Source organism: Mustela erminea, chromosome X (assembly GCF_009829155.1).
Source record: "Mustela erminea isolate mMusErm1 chromosome X, mMusErm1.Pri, whole genome shotgun sequence".
In the NCBI taxonomy this organism is placed as follows: Eukaryota; Metazoa; Chordata; class Mammalia; order Carnivora; family Mustelidae; genus Mustela; species Mustela erminea.
In genome coordinates this window covers 100108467-100125914 of record NC_045635.1, presented here as the reverse complement: position 1 = coordinate 100125914, position 17448 = coordinate 100108467, and the positions used below count along the sequence as shown (strand labels likewise).

General features: G+C 47.4%; 1 long non-coding RNA gene across 2 annotated transcripts in view; it reads right to left on the bottom strand.

The window, feature by feature from the left end:
• Positions 1 to 10833: 10833 nt before the first annotated feature.
• The window catches only part of LOC116582774, a 56355-nt gene continuing 49740 nt past the window's right edge, over positions 10834 to 17448 (bottom strand). For both annotated transcript variants that reach the window (XR_004282511.1, XR_004282512.1), the window contains exon 4: positions 10834 to 12172. This is a non-coding gene — a long non-coding RNA (uncharacterized LOC116582774). The remainder of the gene's footprint in view (positions 12173 to 17448) is intronic.

Genomic DNA, 17448 nt, shown 5'->3' with positions numbered 1-17448 from the left:
CCGTCCATAGCTGCCAGGGGGTGAACGGGGTGCGGCACAGGAGCTGCCGCCTGTCCCCGGGCTGCCGTCCCTCGGGAACGGAAGGACAACTCCAGCTCCGGGTCGCCGCCACCTCCGCCTCTTCGCCCTCCCCACCCCGCCTTCACCCGGCCCACTTCGGACCATATTTCCTCCTCTTCTGCTACCTACACTGAGATCCCGGGAGGAGCCAAGGAAGAGGGCAGAGCGCGGGGAAGGGCTGCGACCTGCGAGCAGCGGCGGCGTCCCGCATCCCGCGTCTCCAGGGGAAGGACGCTCCCCTGACGTTAGCCAAAGCACCAGTCTGAGCTCGGGCTCTGACCGCGCGGCACTCCTCGGTCTCGCCGGAGTCCGGCGGGTGAGAGCCAGGAGAGCAGGTGTGGTGGGCGGGACTTGCCGGGGCGAGCACGCGGCCGGGGCGAGCACGCGGCCGGGGCGTGGCCACGAAGTAGTCCCAGCGTTTGCCGGAGGAGAGATGCCGCTAGGGGGCGCGCGCGGGGCTTCTAACTCGCCGCTTAGTCGACTCCTCCCCGCTCCCGTCCCGCACCGCTTTGGGGAAGGGGCTTTGGTGGGTGGTGCCAGCCAGCCGGGGGCGGGGACGGGGCGGGGACGCGGTGGGGAATGAAACTTCCCACCCCTCCCCCGAGCCCTGGGAGACCGGTTAGGAGAACTTCTCACCGCCTGCCCTCGCCGCACGCGGGTCGGTACAGGGCTGTCGCCCCAAGACCCTCCAGGGAGAGAGACCCAGAGGCAGGACTGGAGAAGGCCCTGGCAGCCCCGGCACCAAAGCGACGGTATCCCCCTCGCCGCTTGGGCTCAGAACACGCCTCTCCCCTCTGACAAGTCAGTAACTAATGGATGCGACTCTCCGGTTGGGTTCCGTTCGCCCGCAGAGCCCACGGACGGGCTAGGGATTCGGACGAAACGATTAGCTCGGGGGCTGCTTGCTTGCTCTGGGTTTTTGCCATAACGCGCTGAAAGCGGAGCCCTCTGGGTGCTCAGATGCACCCTACAAGAAACCCCACATGCCTCTTGAGAAAGTCCCAAGTTCTCCATGCTTTTACGAATAAACTGGCGTCAAGGTGCAAGTGTAACCCCCTGCCCAGTACTTAGTGCGTTCAAGAACGCTCACAGTCCAAGGGGCCCTTCCTGGGACTTCGGACACAGCCGTGGGGCACGCAGCGTTTGCCGGGCTCCGCTCCGCGCCAAGTTTGCCCTTCGCCAGGCCTGTGTCCTGGACCAGGGAGAGTTTCCATATTCCCCTCCACTCGTTCCCCACTGAAAAGTGTCAAATGAGAGCCAGGCCAGTTTGAGGACTTTATGGTTCTCGGAGAGGTGTTTACAGGTACCCTGGGATGTGTTAATATCCTGAATATTGAGAACGGCTTCCAACCCCCGGCGCCAGCGAGTGACAACCCGAATGTCACTGCCCCTATTTTCCCCTGCACAACTACTGTTATCGTCGCCCCCTTTTAAAAAGAAATTTAGCCGGGGTGGCATGGCTCAACCTGGTGGAGTTAATTTTAGAAAATATACTTTGAACCTGCAGGCATGAGTCTGGAGGCATTTGCTGAAACGTCAGCCTCCGCTTTGCCTCAGCCCCTCGCAAGTGATGGTGTTGGAGACAAAGCTCTCAGGACTCTTAGGAGGCTCTAGGGACCAGGGATAATTACAGCCGATCTTTCTTCTACACGTACTTTCTGCATAGCTGCACATATCCTATGCATGAGTTCCTAGTTAATGTTTAAAAGCAATAGCTCTCCTTTGTTCTAAGCCCTCCCTGCTTTAAAGCTCTTTGATGAATCTGTTAAGATTTTCAATAAAAATTGTGTTTAAATGTGTGCAGTTGCTGTTCTTCTTCCAGTGTGCAGGGACACTGGCTCAGTCACAGACAAGCCCTAGCGAGCGGGAAGAGAAAAAGAAGGGCAGGTAGACGGAGGCTGAGCCTGCTGTGTCAGCAAACCTGCCTTTGAGGGCTCAAGGGAATTCGATTAAACAGCTACTTGGGTACCTTTATCCTGGGACGTATCCATTAATCATTTCTGGCCATTAATTAATTCCATTTATAAATTCTTCCAAGTTGTGCTCTCTCTCTCTCTCTCTTTTTAAGAGGCAGAGGGAGACAGAGAATCTCACGGGATAGCGCTGAGATTCTCTGCTGAGTGCAGAGCCTATGGGCAGGGGGGCTCCATCTCACGACCCCGAGACCATGACCCCTAGACCCTGACCTGAGCAGAAACCAAGAGTCAGACGCTCAACTGAGCCACCCAGGTACCCCTTCAGTTTCTCATTCTTTTTTTTTTTTTTAAGATTTTATTTATTTATTTGACAGACAGAGATCACAAGTAGGCAGAGAGGCAGGCAGAGAGAGAGGAAGGGAAGCAGGCTCCCCGCTGAGCTGAGAGCCCAATGCAGGGCTAGATCCCAGGACCCTGAGATCATGACCTGAGCCGAAGGCAGTGGCTTAACCCACTGAGCCATGCAGGGGCCCCACAGTTTCTCACTCTTCATGACACTCTGGTGCTGGTGTGGCTGAGAGGGCATAGTGTGAGGTCTGTGCACCCATCCTCGATGGGCTCTTTGGAGGTTTGTCCTTGAGAGCAGTAGTTGCTAACATCACGGGCAGTAACACTCTCGGATTGAATATGTCCAACAAAGCTTTGCAGATGACCGTGCCACACGGCTTTATATTTACGATTATGGCCACTTTCTAATTATTTATTTATTTATGAGGGCCCATGAGAGCAGAGAGAGAGATTGCTATCTTTGGCGGTCTGCCGCAAGGGCAGGCTGTTTTCTTGTGAAAATAAGGTCTCTCCCACACCTTTTTGTACCTGGGACCTTCAGTCAATAAGCCTATGCCGGCTGCTGGGCGACAGGGGCCATGTGTGGGGACTGTCACGATGCCTGAGCCAGCCACCCTGCCGTGGGACCAGAGAAAGAAGCCACGAGTTACGGAGGCAGATTGCTCAGCCCCACTCTCTACTCCCTGTGGGACCCTGGGCAAGTTGGCTGAACTTCCTGTGTGCCTCAGTGGCCACATCTGTAGAACGGTACCTGCCCCTAGCCACAGGTTAACATCCTAAAGGCCCATGGCGAGCACGCAGCCAACAGCAGCTGGTCCTGGAGTTAAGGAGTCAAGGGCGGGGGGTGGGGGTTCAGTTTGTACAAGGGAACCCGCAAGGATTCCCTTGAACCCATGAGGACAGACTAAAACCTGGGAAGACACTGTGGAACCTCTATCCGCCCCTTCCCGCCTCCAGCCTGGAGAAGGAGCTGCGCGCCTTAGAAGAGATACTGTGGAAGCTCCAGCTGTCTGGGCCTACTGGCGGCCCAACACCAACAGGGTGTGCCAGAGGGTCCCCGCCGCTGTGCGCAGGGGACACCAGCCCTGGCCTGACACCAAACTCCAGAACCTCGTGGCTGTTGCTGCTTCACTTTCGCCTCCCCAAACCTGCCCGTTTCTTTGAGGCACCGGGACACTTGCAGGTGACAGCCTAGAAATCCCACTGCTTTTATGGGATACGCGGGGCTTTGAGCACTTTGCAAAGGACCAAGAGTCTAAGGCGGCTCTCTTCATCACAAAACGGCTGAGTTTTACTCAAGAGCCTTTGCTGAGGGACGCCTGGGTGGCTCAGTAGGTTAAGCGTCTGCCTTCAGCTCAGGTCATGATCTTGGAGTCCTCAGATCGAGCCCCGCTTTGGGTTCTCTGCTCCGCGGGGAGTCCGCTTGTCCCTCCCCCTCTGCTGCTCCCCCTGCTTGTGTGCTCTCCTGCTCTCTCTCTGTCAAATAAAGAGTCTTCTTGTTGTTGTTTTAAATAAAATCTTAAACGAAAAACTTTCGATGAAAAGCTATGCTTTTCCATTTTGACTAGCATTAAACTCTGTAACCAGAACATGGTGAGTAGCTCAACTGCCCACAATTCACTGAAATTTATTATTTATCCTCTGGAGAAACTGAGTTAGAAATAGGAAATATTAATTTAGCTACTGGAGTTTTATACCTAAAAAGCTCCTTATGAAAAGAAACTGATTACTCTCTTTTACAGAGTAATAGAAGGCAAGGGCGGGGGCAGCGCCTGGGTGGCTCAGTTGGTTGAGTGACTGTGTTTGGCTCAGGTTATGATCTCGGGATCCTGCGATCGAATCCCGCAACCAGCTTGCTGCTCAGCAGGGAGCCCGCTTTTCCTTCTTCCACTCTCCCTGCTTGTGCTCTCTGTCAAGTAAATAAATAATAAAATAAATAAATCTTTAATCAAGAAAAGGAAGAAAGAAAACGAAGGGGGTTGTGTTGACGAACTAATCTTCTTGAGGCACTAACACCAGCTATTACAGATTCCGGACTTGCTATGTGCTAGGCACTAACTAATGATTTTACATGTATTATCTCATTTAATCCTCCCAGCACCTCCAGCTGAGCTGTAGTATGACCGCTCCCACTTACAGATGAAGAAAGTGGAGCCCAGAAGTGTTGTGATGTGTGTAAAGACACACAGTAAATTCCAGAGCCGGAGCTCACAGCCACCCCACACCACAGCACTACATTCCTACAAAAATACACACCGATCAATAAAGAGACACAACTTCAGCAACAAAGGTACAAACAAGAATCTTTAATGCAGCATCTTTTGTAAGAGCTTAACATCTGAAAAAGCTTATATGTCTATCATAGGGCACTGATTAAATTAACGAAGGTACATTCACTCAATACAATAAGTTAAGCATCTGTTACGAATTACATTACAGAGAAGTATGCACAGTGTGATCCAATTTTAATAAATACAGCATTTTTGCCAGGATACATATACATTGAAAGATCTGGAAAATTACACAGCAAAAATACTAACAATGATCATTTTGAAGTGGTTAGGACTCCAGAGAAATTAAACACTAAGTTCTTCCAACTTCTCTTACAATAACCGTATAACAAAAAATAGAAGAAACTCTTTAAAAATCACACGACTTTCCTTTCACTAAGAGATACTGCTTCCCACTTGAGCTCCAGACTAGAAATCGGCCCCAGCCACTCTGAAGTGCTCTGTGACTTTGGACAAGTTACGTACCCTCTCTGGGCCTCTTGTTCCGTATATACAATAATGAGAAGCTGGGTTCTTTTCAAAAGTTCCTCCCAGCTCTGACTTAGTCAATTTCCTTCCTAGCGAAGTTCTTAAAAACAAAAACGGTAGGTGGGGATTTAAATGTCGATGAGCAGTCTCCTCACACCGTATCTGGTTTCTTTGGCATAAGAAGTTGGTCTCACTCTTCCCTTCCCATCAGTCCTTTGAAAAGGGAATGCTACTGCATCTCACCAAAAATGTGTGAAATCACTCTAGAAAAATAAGGGTCCTCTCCCAGAAAGACTATTTTTAACCTATATATTAACAAGTGGACAGACAAAAAAACCACAACATGCCAAAACAACACACCTCACGATCCAAGCCGAGAAAGAAACAGAAGCCTCTACCCAAACACAGTCCCCGCCACTGCCCTTATGTCGTACCACGTTGGTTTCTCCCTTCAGATCAACTGTCCGACCGTGGATTTGATTCATGGACTACCCAGCCTTCCTTTCCCAGACGGCCATAGGGCCACTGAAACTAATCTCAGCGAGAAACACGGGTTCTCACGGCCCAGCAGAGAGCATGACAAGCAGCCTAGACCAGGCGGAGGGCAGAGGCTAAGCCCACGGAGGTGACGCGGGTGAAAGGGAGGGCTGCGGTTGGATGGGCGTGTGGCCTCTGAGCCATGGGCAGAAGGCAGGGTGTGGAGGGCAGGCAGTCTGGGGGGGGGACGGGAACATGAAGCCTGAGGGGTGTCGCCAAGACCCACCTTCCCCTCTGCGAGGGGTCCCATGCCCCGCAGACCTCTGCTCTGCTTCAGGAAATGCTAGAAAGCCCTAGGGCGGCAGTTTCCCTATCGACTTTGAAACCTGCTTCCTTCTGGAAAACCAAAAAAATCTGCCCTTTTAGAGGAAAAGCGCTGTATTTCCTATTCTCCTTCCAAGCCAGGGGAAAGGATAGTCTCAGCAGTCTGTTTTATGAAAACAGAAGATATTTCTCAACAAAAGTAAAATACTGAATATGCAGCTTGCACATTCTCACCCCATCCACCATACCTGGGACCATCTCCCTGAGAGTCACTGTTCTGGAATCTTCTCCACTGCCCTTTCCATGTCCCATCCCTCTTTTCTTAGCAAATACTTTCCCAGATGGTATAGTAACCTAGGAACTATACTTCTGAGGCCTCCTCCATTTCTGTCCACTTGCTAGCTGCATGGCAGCGGGTGAATGGCTAAAGTACTCTGAGCTAGTAACACCAACCTCACCGAGTCCATTCATTTGTTCACAGTCAGCAGGTGCACTGAGCACCTACTCCAGCTGGGCCCCGGGCTATGTGCTGGGAATACATCAGTGCACAAGGCAGACGCCTTCCTTACGCTCATGAAACGGGCCACCCAGCTGGGGGCCCAGACAGTAAACGAGTAAATACACAGATGGTGGTCAGTGCGTCCAATAAGGGACATGGTACAAGGAGAGAATACAATGGATTCAGATAGAGGCTGAGAGGTCAAAAAAGGCTACTCCAAGAGATGGATGAACATGAAAGCCGAACTTGAAGGATAAATACGAGTAAGCCAGATGAAAGGTTCTGGGCAAAGATCCTGAGTTAGGAGAGTTTCATATTTTGTAGAAGATGCCATGTGGTTGAATATCAGGAGTGAGGAGGAGAGAGACTCCACGGGAGTCTGGAGAAGAAACCAGAGGACTCTTGATGTTGTGTAGTCTGTGGCTGTGAAGAAACGAGTACCGCTGCATGGCCACCAGGACAGTAACAGGGTCGCGTGGCCCCGGAACTCCTGTGCTCCGCCTGCTCACCATCCCAATGACCCCAACCCTTGGCAACCACTGAACTTTTTGTGTCTCCCTGATTCTGTCTTTTCTAGAATGTCCTATGGTTGGAATTCTACAGGATGGAGCCTTTTCAAATACTTAGTAATGCATTTAAGGTTCTTCCGTGTCGTTTCATGGGTTGATAGCTCATTTCTTTTTCATGCTAAATAATATTTCACTGCCTGCATGTACCACCGCTTATTCAGCCGTTCACCTAGTGAAGGACATCTTGGTTCCTTCAATGTTTTGGCAATTCTGCGTAAAGTTTCGCTATCGTGTTTGTTTTGAGAAAAGTTTACTTGTTGCCTTTTGGGACCCTAATGAGCAGAAACAACAGACTAGATCATATATGAAGGGCAGTTAGAAAGCCGTAAATCAAATTATTTGATACTCTTGAGCATGCTTATCTTCTTAAGATATTATACAGAGATATTACGAAAAGCTACCTCACTGCTTTTCGTCTAATACCAGAATATATGGCCTACAAGGGAAAGAATTTGTGTTCAATTGTTGGTCCCTAGTCCCTAGAAATGTCAAATAGTGGCCGGTCCATTGGTATTTTTTGAGTACATGGAGGGATTTATGCTCTCCACAGTATTATTTCTTCTTTTGTAAAATAACATTGTTACTGAGAGACAATGCACATACCATCATGTTCACCCTATTAAAATGTACGATTCAGAGGTCTCTAGTATATTTATAAATTCTTGCATCAAACCTCACTATCTATTTCCAGAACATTCTCTTCAGCCCCAGCAGGAAATTCTTCAGCCCCAGAAGGAAATTCTTACCCAGCAGAAAGATCGAGTGGATCTCATGTGGTAGGTGCGCCATGGACCTGGGCTGCAGGCAAACTGAGGATGGGGCAGGAAGCTTCCCTTTCCAGCTTGGTCAACTCGAGTGCGGAGCAACAACATGTCTCTAGCTTCATCAAGAGTGTGAAGTACAGAAACCCTAAGAGATGCTACCGATGGCTAGAGTAAGTACACAGTGCCCGCCAGTGCCCCCCATCTGACTTCCAGAATCAAACTGTGATAGTCTTTAAAGGTGAAAAGCATAACCTTATCTTCCAGTGTCTGTATTGTCGTAACTGCACATGTTCCTAGAAATATGTTCTGAGCCTCTCAGAAATGATGGCAAGATTTATTTGTTCCAGGCACTCAAGGAAATCTCCGTCCGCCATTAGCCGACACTGAGCTAACTGAACCAAGGCTTCAGTGGCTATATACAAAAACGAAGAGAATTAATTCAGAGAAGTCCTAAATAAACACGAACTGTAACAGGTGGCAACAAGGAAGCCCGGTAGGAAGGGAATCTCATTTCCAGTGTCGCCACATTACAATACTCAAAATGTCCAGTTTTTAATAAAATTTTACGAGGCACACGAAGAATCAAAAAAGGATGGCCCACGTATGGAGGGGACAGCAGGCAATAGAACTAGAACTGTCCCAAGGAAGCACAGGCACTGGAATTACTACATAAGGACTTTCATCAGCTATTTTAATATGTCCAAAGAGCTAACAGAAACACTGTCTAAAATCGAAAGGAAAGATTCTACACCAACACTTAAAGGGCTTGCAAGTCTTTACTCCCATCCTCACAACAAGAAAAAATAGGAACAGATTAAAAATCAATGAGTCTTGGTGGGGACATCAGAGAATTGAGGTCATGGGACCAACTGCACCCTAATCCTAGAGGAGCCGGCGATGACAGAGATGACAGACTGCACGGACTATAATGCTGCACCCCCGAGGCAGGAGGCGCTGGCCTTGAACGGCAGCTTCAGTGAGCTGTGGACTAGCTTGAGAGATGAAAACTCCTGGGGGACCCATCTAAGGTAGCCACCTCCTCCACAATGATGGTGCCTACTCCGAGAATCCTCCGCAGCTCCTCTTGATAAGGAGCAGAGCAAAACTGCTTCCTGTTGGGCCAGGGAGAGGCAAGAAAGAACTATCTTGAAAGATGCCAAGAGCATTCTCCACAACAAAGGCTTACCCAGCGAGGGAGAAACCTTACGGGACTGGGGGTAAGGGAAGTGAGCAACTCAAGGCTGTTGAGCCTTCCCTCTTCACATAAGGTACGGGGGGGGGGGGGGCGGGGGGCGGGCAAAGAAACACCTGAGAAGGTCCCAGCCCAGGGGGGCAGGTACACTAAAAGACTAAGACCTAATCCCAGGATTCTAGAATGAGTGTCCTCAGTCTAGACCTGACCAAACATCAACAGGGCTCTTGATTTATAATAGTGGATTACAGCTGAAAAGAACTGTAAGGCTCAAATTCTACAGCAGAACTGTTTTCTAGGGAAACGAAAGATGCTGGGGGACAAAAACAAAGACACTAGTGGAAACGGAATCCTCTGATGCTACAGAGACAGGAAACAGTAAATATAGCCTATCTCTTAACCACGTAAAAATAAACATCATACCAAAGGCCTATTTACTTCCTAATACCTGATAATTCGCGACTGGCTTTCAACAACAACAACAACAACAACAACAAAGTACATGGCATGATAAAAGGAAAGAAGAAAAAACCTGAAGAGACAAAGCAGGTGTCAGAACCAGATTCAGATATGGCAGAGATTTTGAAATCATCAGACAGGGAAATTAAAAATACATATGATTAATACGCTGAGGGCTTTAGTGGGAGAAGTAGACAATATGCAAGAGCAGACAGGTAATGGAAATGAAGAGAGAAACTCTAAGAGAGAATATAAAGGAAAGACTAGAAACAGAAATCAAGTATACATCATCTGATAGATCATCAGATGATTGGAAAGGGCTGGAGATAGAATCAGAGCACTTGAAGATATGTCAGTAGAAGCTTCCCAAACTGAACTGTAAAGAGATAAAAAACAATAAAAATTGGAACAGAATATCTAATAGCTGTGGGGCAATTACAAAAGGTATAGCATACGTATCATGATACTATCCAAAGTAGAAGAAAAGAGAAAGAAACAGAACTATTTGACATAATAATGACTGGGATTTTTCTAAAATTAATGGCAGAAACCACACCACAAATCTAGAAACCTCAGAGAACACTGAGCAGGATAAATGCCAATATACATACATACCTACATACAAAGATATATCTACACACACACACACACACACACACACACACACCCCTAGGCATATCATATTCAAATTGCATAAAGCCAAAGACAAAAAAAATCTTTTAAAAAGTCAAAGGATAAAAACACCTTATCTAGAGAGGAACAAAGGCAGGAATTACATCAGACTTGCTTCAAGAATCATGCAAGCAAGAAGAGAGTAGAATGAAATATTTAAAGTGGTGAAAGAAAAACCCACCAACCAAGGGAGTCTATATATTCAGAAAAATCATTCTTCCGAAGTAAGGGAAAATAATGACTTTCTTGGTATAGCCGTTTGCTAGGGCTGCCATAACAAAATACCATAAACTGGGTGATTTAAACAATGACACAAAAATGATTTTCTACAGTTTTGGAGACTGAAAGTCAAAGATCAAGGTGCTTTAGTGTTGCCTTTCGAGAGGCCTCCTGTTCGGCTTGGAGACAGCCGTCTCCTCGCGGCCTGACCTCCCTGCGTGTGCGCGCACATCCTTGAGTCTCTTCCTCTTCCTACAAGGACACCAGCCAAATTGCATAAGGCCCCACCCTTATGACCACATGTGACATCAATGACATTTCTAAAGGCCCCGTCTCCAAATACAGTCATGTTGGGAGCTCGGGCTTTGACATATGACTTCTGGAGGGAGACATAATTCAATGTGAAACACTCAGACTTACAGCACTGAGAGAATTTTTGTCACCAGTCAACGATAAAGATGGTCTTCAGAGAGAAGGAGCATGGTACTAGTCAGAAATTTGAGTCTACATGAATAAAGGAAAGGTATCAGAGAAGGCATAAGTGAAGACTAAAATACAATATTTTGTTTTTCTTATTTACTCTAAAGGACAACTGTTCAAAGGAATAACAGCCACAACATACGGGTGATCATAGCGGAGGTCAGTGCAAGAGACGGTAGCAGTGTTATGAAGGGATGGGAGTGGGGAGCTGGGGATTCTCTGTTACACCCACACTGCCCAGACAGTGGTGCAGTGTTGTCTGAAGGCGGACCTAGATTAGTTGTAAATTTATGTTGCGCAGTCTAGGTCTAGGGAAACCACTAAAAAGTTAAAAAGAAATATAACTGATACGCTGAGAGAGAAGAGAAAATGGAATAATAAAAAATGCTCAATTAGAAGAGAAGGCAGAAACAGAAAGATTAAGAAAAAAACAAAGAACAAGTGCAACAAATACAGAATTTTGACAAACATGGTAGATATAAATCCAACTATCAATAATCACTTTAAACGGGTGTGCTCTAAATACGCCAGTTAAAAGAAGACACTGTAAGGGTAGGTGAAAAACAAGACCGGACTCTATGGTGTCTATAAGAAACCCAATTTAAATATAAAAACACACAAATATTGAGAGTAAAAGAGCGGGGAGAGGGGTACCAGGGGCACTAATCAAATGAAAGCTGGAGTAGCGATACTAATTTCAGACAAAAAAGGCATTTGAACAAGGAAACTTCCAAGGAATAAAGAGGGTGTTACATAATAAGGGAGGGTCGATTCTCTGAGAAGACACAATAATCTTTGAAATATATGCACTTTACAACAAAGCGTCACAATACAAGAGGCAAAAACTGACAAAAATGCAGAGAAATAGATTACCCACTATTAACGTGAGGTATTTCCACACTCCCTCTATTAGTAACTGACAGACACAGTAGGCAGACAGTCAGCAAGGATAAAGCTGAACTCAACAGAACCACCCATCAAGGGATCTGCTTGACATTTTATTTGTATTTTTTCCCAGCTTTCTTTTTAATTGTTAAAATTGTATAGAATTAAAGTGCGTAATACGATTTGATATACATACACATTGTGAAATGATGATCACAATTAAGGTAATTGTAATACACTCCTCACCTCACACAGTTACCTTTCCTGTGTATAAAAAGAAGTCTGAAGATCTATTCTCTTAACAGAATCTCTTCCTTGCAGACCTGTTCTCTCCTTCCGGACTCCAGATCTTCTGAGACGTTCCAGGAAGCTGCCAAGCGCGGGGCCTCTCTTCCTTTGTCGTGGGGTCAGATGTACGGGAGCAGCACTGTATGTCTGGCGCCTGGTATTCGTTCAGTCTACAACCCTCAGACACACTGGGTCCCAGTAATCAACACAAAGTCTACTCAGTAAACACAGATGACAGCAAACGGAAGAAGGTCCAGACTTCTAAAGAAAAAAAAAAAGAAGAAGAAAAAGGTCCAGACTTCTAAATGAAATGTTTCACTCTAAACCTGCCTAAAATGCAGGGCTTCCAGAAGCCACCTGCACGATTTTCCACTTATCCAGGAAAGACTTTCCCCTAAATGCACGAAATCATCAATAAATACCTAAAACTTGATAAAAAGAGAAAAAGACTCGGTTAGCAAATGTCAAGTACACAATACAGTATTAACAACTGTGGTCACCACACCAAACATTAGCTCCCTAGAACTTTTTCATCTTTTGACAAACATCTGATTTCTCCCAGCCCTTAGCAACCACCGTTCAACTCTCTGTTTCTATGAGTTTAATCTAATTTTTTTTTTAGATTCCACATATGCATCTCATATGCATAAGATCATACAGTATTTACTTTCTCTGTCTGGCTTGTTTCACTTAGCAGAATGCCCTCTGGTTTTATCCATGTCACAAATGACAGCAGAGATTTTATATATATATATATATATATATATATATATATAATCTCACATTATATATCTCTCCCACACTTTATATATATATCTTTATCTCTTCATCCATCTATACACCCTCAGGTTGTTCCCAAGTTTTGGCTACTGTGAATAATTTGAATAATGCTGCCATGAACATACCCAGAAGAGGGATTGTCAGATCATATAGTGATCCAATTTTTAAGGTTCTGAGGAACCTCCATGCCGTTTTTCCATAGTGGCTACACCAATTTACATTCCCACCAACAGTGCACGAGGCTTCCCTCGTCCCCATCTCCTGGCCAGCACCTGTTATCTCCTGTCTTTTTGACAGTAGCCATCTCACCAAGTGTAAGGTTGTCAGAGAAGGGACAGTTTCTCCCTACCCCTCTTGGTACTTTTGGTGGGTTGGCTGAATGATCAAAATGACACAAGGCAGAATAATAGGAGAGAAACAAATTTAACTATATACCTGCAGGGAATCCCCATAGACCTAAGACATTCCAAAGACAGGCAAAAATGAAGTTAGGTACATCCTCCTGAACTGAGGAGAAGCGGGGAGGGGTCTGAGGCTTCAAAGGGAAGGAAAGCCATTCACAGGAAGATGAAAAAGAATAAATATCTGGTAAACAGATATTTGCTGGGCCACAAAGAAACAACAAGACGCAGGGAGGCATTTTAACAGAGGCTTGGCTTGGTTCCTCCCTGTCTACCACAGCGACTGTCACGTTACACTGTCACTGTGTAGGATGGTAGCTCGGCTCCGGGAAGAGGGCCTCTATCTAAATTCTCCCAGGCAGTGTGGAAAAGGCAAAAAGAGGTAAAAAGAAAAACTTCCTGAGTCTTCTGTTTCTTAAAAAGAATCAGCCTAAATTAATCCTGGTGCCAAAGAGACACATTTTGGGGTGGCAATGTTGCTCCCCCAGGAAGGTGAGATCTCATTGTGCTTTTGATTTGCGTTTTCCCGCTGAGGAGTGGTGCTGTGTGCACAACTTCTCTGGAAAATCGTCCACCCAGGTCCTTTGCCCATTCTTTAACCCATTACTTGCTTTTCCCCTCTTAAATGACAGCAGTGCCTTGTGTATTTTAGAGATTAGCCTCTTAGCAGACACATGGGCTGCCAATATTTTCTCCTTTTCATTCTGTTGAGGGTTCCCATCGTGGTGCGGAAGACTGTTGGGCTGAGGTTACCTCCCTTGCTTACTTCCGCTTTGCTGCATGTGTTTCTGTGTCCCATCCAAGCAATCACCGGCAGGACCCACACCAAGGAGCTTTGCCCCGTGTTTTCTTCAGACACCAGCCGCAGCCCAGGCACGTGGGACCCATCTAGGATGGCTTCCAATGTGGGGCCAAGGGCAGGCCACCCCAAAATGTGCCACGCTGGCATACTGACTTTTTAAAAGAAAAGTTGTAGCTCATATAAGGACACTCAGACTGTCCTGTCCTCCAAGAAAGAGGGAAACTGATCCCCCCTGTGAAAAATGCCCTCTTTGTACTAAGAAGTGAAAAAAAATCTTTACGACCAGAGACAGAGACTTTAAAGCTGAGAAAACCATAGAAACAAACCTTGTGTTATTTTTTTCCCCCTAATCTACTACTGCAGCCTAAATTCTGCTTAGAATCCCCTAGTCATGCCCCCAAACACCTGTTTTCTTTATCCTGTCAATTCTTCACAAGCTTAATGTCTCTTGGTCTAAAAAGTATAAAAACTGCCTACTTTGGTCATTTCCTGAGATCTCCATTTCATTACTGGGCCTCTGTGCCCACATAATGACAGTGTTTGTTATTTTTTCTTATTAATCTGTCTCATTTAAATTTAATTTAATCGAGGTAGAAGACCTTGAAGGGTAGAGAAAGAATTTTTCCTTCCCTACACTGAATTCCCAATGGCCATCTTCCTGTGGATCCTAGAAGCGGATCTGCTTGCTCTGGGGTAAAGGCACACTTCAGGGGCACCTGGGTTGCTCAGTCATTAAGCCTCTGCCTTTGGCTCTGGTCATGATTTCAGAACTCTGGGATCGAGGCCCACATTGGGCTCTCTGCTTGGCAAGGAGCCTGCTTCTCCCTCTCCAGCTCCCCATGCTTGTGTTCCCTCTCTTGCTGTCTCTCTCTGTCATAAATAAACTCTTAAAAATAAAATAAAATAAAAATAAAAATAAAAATAAAAATAAAATAAAAGGACATTTCAGTCTCCCTGTGTGGTTGACGAGCCCAGTCTGCCTGTTTGTGATGTACCCCCTTGTCAGCACTGGGGCCTTTCTGGTGAGCACCCACACAGGTAACAAGAAGCTTATTAGGAGCAGAACTCATTTCTACCCCAGGGGCTATTCCCCACAGGGAGGCTTGCTCTACATGCCAATCTGAGTCTTGCCAGAGGCCCCCAAAAATGTCGAGGCCACTCGCCACAGTGTACCGGTTGCGAAAATACAGCGAGCCTTCTTTAGGGACACGGCCAGGCCAGCCAGCCAGCCATCCTGCATGCAGCTCTGCCCGTTAGACCGAGTATCCCTTGCCACACTCAGGAAGGGAAAGGTCTGTCTCTGTGTGGATGACAGCGCACACCGTTCCTGCTTGTTATTAACCAGGAGAAGCAGGCAAGTGAACAGCCCCGTTTGCAGTCCAGGAAGCCTTTACCTCGGGGACCTCACTGGTCTGGTAGAGACAGTGCCTCCTTGGGAAATATGCCAGGGAGTCAGAGGGACACTCCTGAGATCTTTTCTTGGAGTGAAGAGACCTCCTTGAGGCCGAGTTCTGTACATCCCTGCAGGTACCATTTATATTTTAGTATGGAAGACTCTTGAATCACTTCCACCAGGTGATTTGAGACATCTGCTGGGATTCGGGACACAATGGGGATTTCTGGTCTTAAGATTACCTCACAACCATCGAGCATGTGTTCAGTATCCAACAGGGCCCAACAGCGGGCCACTAATTCTGTCCTGAACTAGGACACTAAGACACTGGGGGCTCTCGGAGGCATCCCCCAGTTCAGCAGGACGGGCAGAGGGCCATCGCCATGCAAACCCTAGCAGGCCCCTGTATCAAGTCCCCCGTGAGCTGGTACTGGCCCAGAGCGCCTTAGTGGGGAGTACGTCCATCTCCTCCTTTGAGGGCCTGTTGCTGAGTGACTGGGCCCAGAGCCATCTCTGGAAAAGCTCTTGCCCAGAGAGTCCACTGGAGGGCTCCTGATCACCATTTGCTATTTCTGCAGTAGCCACTTTCTCAGCAACCAGAAATTTCTCAGTGAAGTCCAGATTGTGTGGCTGACTGACTGACTTAACCTCATTCTGAAGCTTAATTGGGTTCGTTAACTAGCAGGACCGGCATGAACAAACCTAAAAATCTTCGCCTGGTAAAAAATCTCATCCAATACAGCTCCCGCTCCCTCACTGTAGACCCCAAAGACCACCAGGCAGGGTGGGGGGCCTCCGTAGCTCTGTAAGGGCGCTCCACCCAGGTTTCTTGACTGCCTCACCCTGTGTGGCCAAATCTGTCAGAGCCCAGAGCCGAGAAGAGGATCTCTGTCACCGCACCCTCCACTCTCTCCCTTCCTCCTCCTCAAGCAGGGTGGCTACCGTCAAAGCTCTGGAGGAGGGGGTCCACGGTGACGCACCTCACTCGGAGCCACTTTCCCTCATGAAGTTGAACAAGATCCCCTCTTTCTTTCTTTTTTTTTTTGTAAACTTTTTTTTTAAGATTTTATTTATTTATTTGACAGAGAGAGAGATCACAAATAGGCAGAGAGACAGACAGAGAGAGAGATGAGGAGAAGCAGGCTCCCTGCTGAGCAGAGAGCCCAATGCGGGACTCGATCCCAGGCCCCTGGGATCATGACCTGAGCCGAAGGTAGAGGCTTAACCCACTGAGCCACCCAGGCGCCCCAAGATCCCCTCTTTCATCACAGACGCAAACTAGTCAAGTTACTAAGGTCTCCTCAGACCACTGGACATAGCGATCTCAAAGAGCTCTACATTTCTTTTTTATTTTTAATTAGAAGCACGAGTCTCAATAACACACTGTCCAGCAGGCTGTCCACGGGCACCAGGGACAGGCTTAGATCTAAGAACAGTCATTAGGTGCAACTCAGTTTCCGTGCTCTCTGACGACTCCCCGTCCCGTCCTCAGAGAACCAGAAACAATAGTGAGGGGACTGCTTCCCTGGCTTCTTACAGGCCCTCGCTGTTGGATTTCGAATGTGACCCACCCAACGATTTCAGCCAGGGTGTTGGGAGCTAAAGAGAAGGACCAATGGTCTACCTTGGAACCAAGAAGCGTATATAAACCATTTGCGGGGCACCTGGGGGGTGACTCTCGATTTCGGCTCAGGTCATGATCTCAGGGTTTAAGATCGAACCTCGTGTCGGGCTCCGTGCTCAGCACAGAATCTGCTGGAGATTCTCTCTCCCTGTCCCTCTGCCCCTCCCGCTCCTGCTCTCTAATAAATAAATCTAAAAGAAAGAAACGGGGAGGGAGGAAGGGAGGGTGGAAGGAAGGGTGGACAGACACTTTGCTGCCATCCTCCATGAACGCCCCGTGGCTCCCACTGCCACTTCCTGACACCCCTTGGCCAAGTGGCCCGTGAGAGCCTCCGCCTCCTGCAGCTGACTCCGCCGGCACCCCCTGGTGAAGTGCCCCATGAGGTTTTCAGGCTTCAGGCTCCTCAACACCAACCACCCTGCTTACTGCACCTCTTAGTCAAGAGCTGAGTTGAGCCAGAGAGAGCGGAGTCGCCGGGTTTCAGAGCAGTCGATTGAAACAGGAAGTCAAGAGAGAACTAACAGTCAAGGCTTGAGT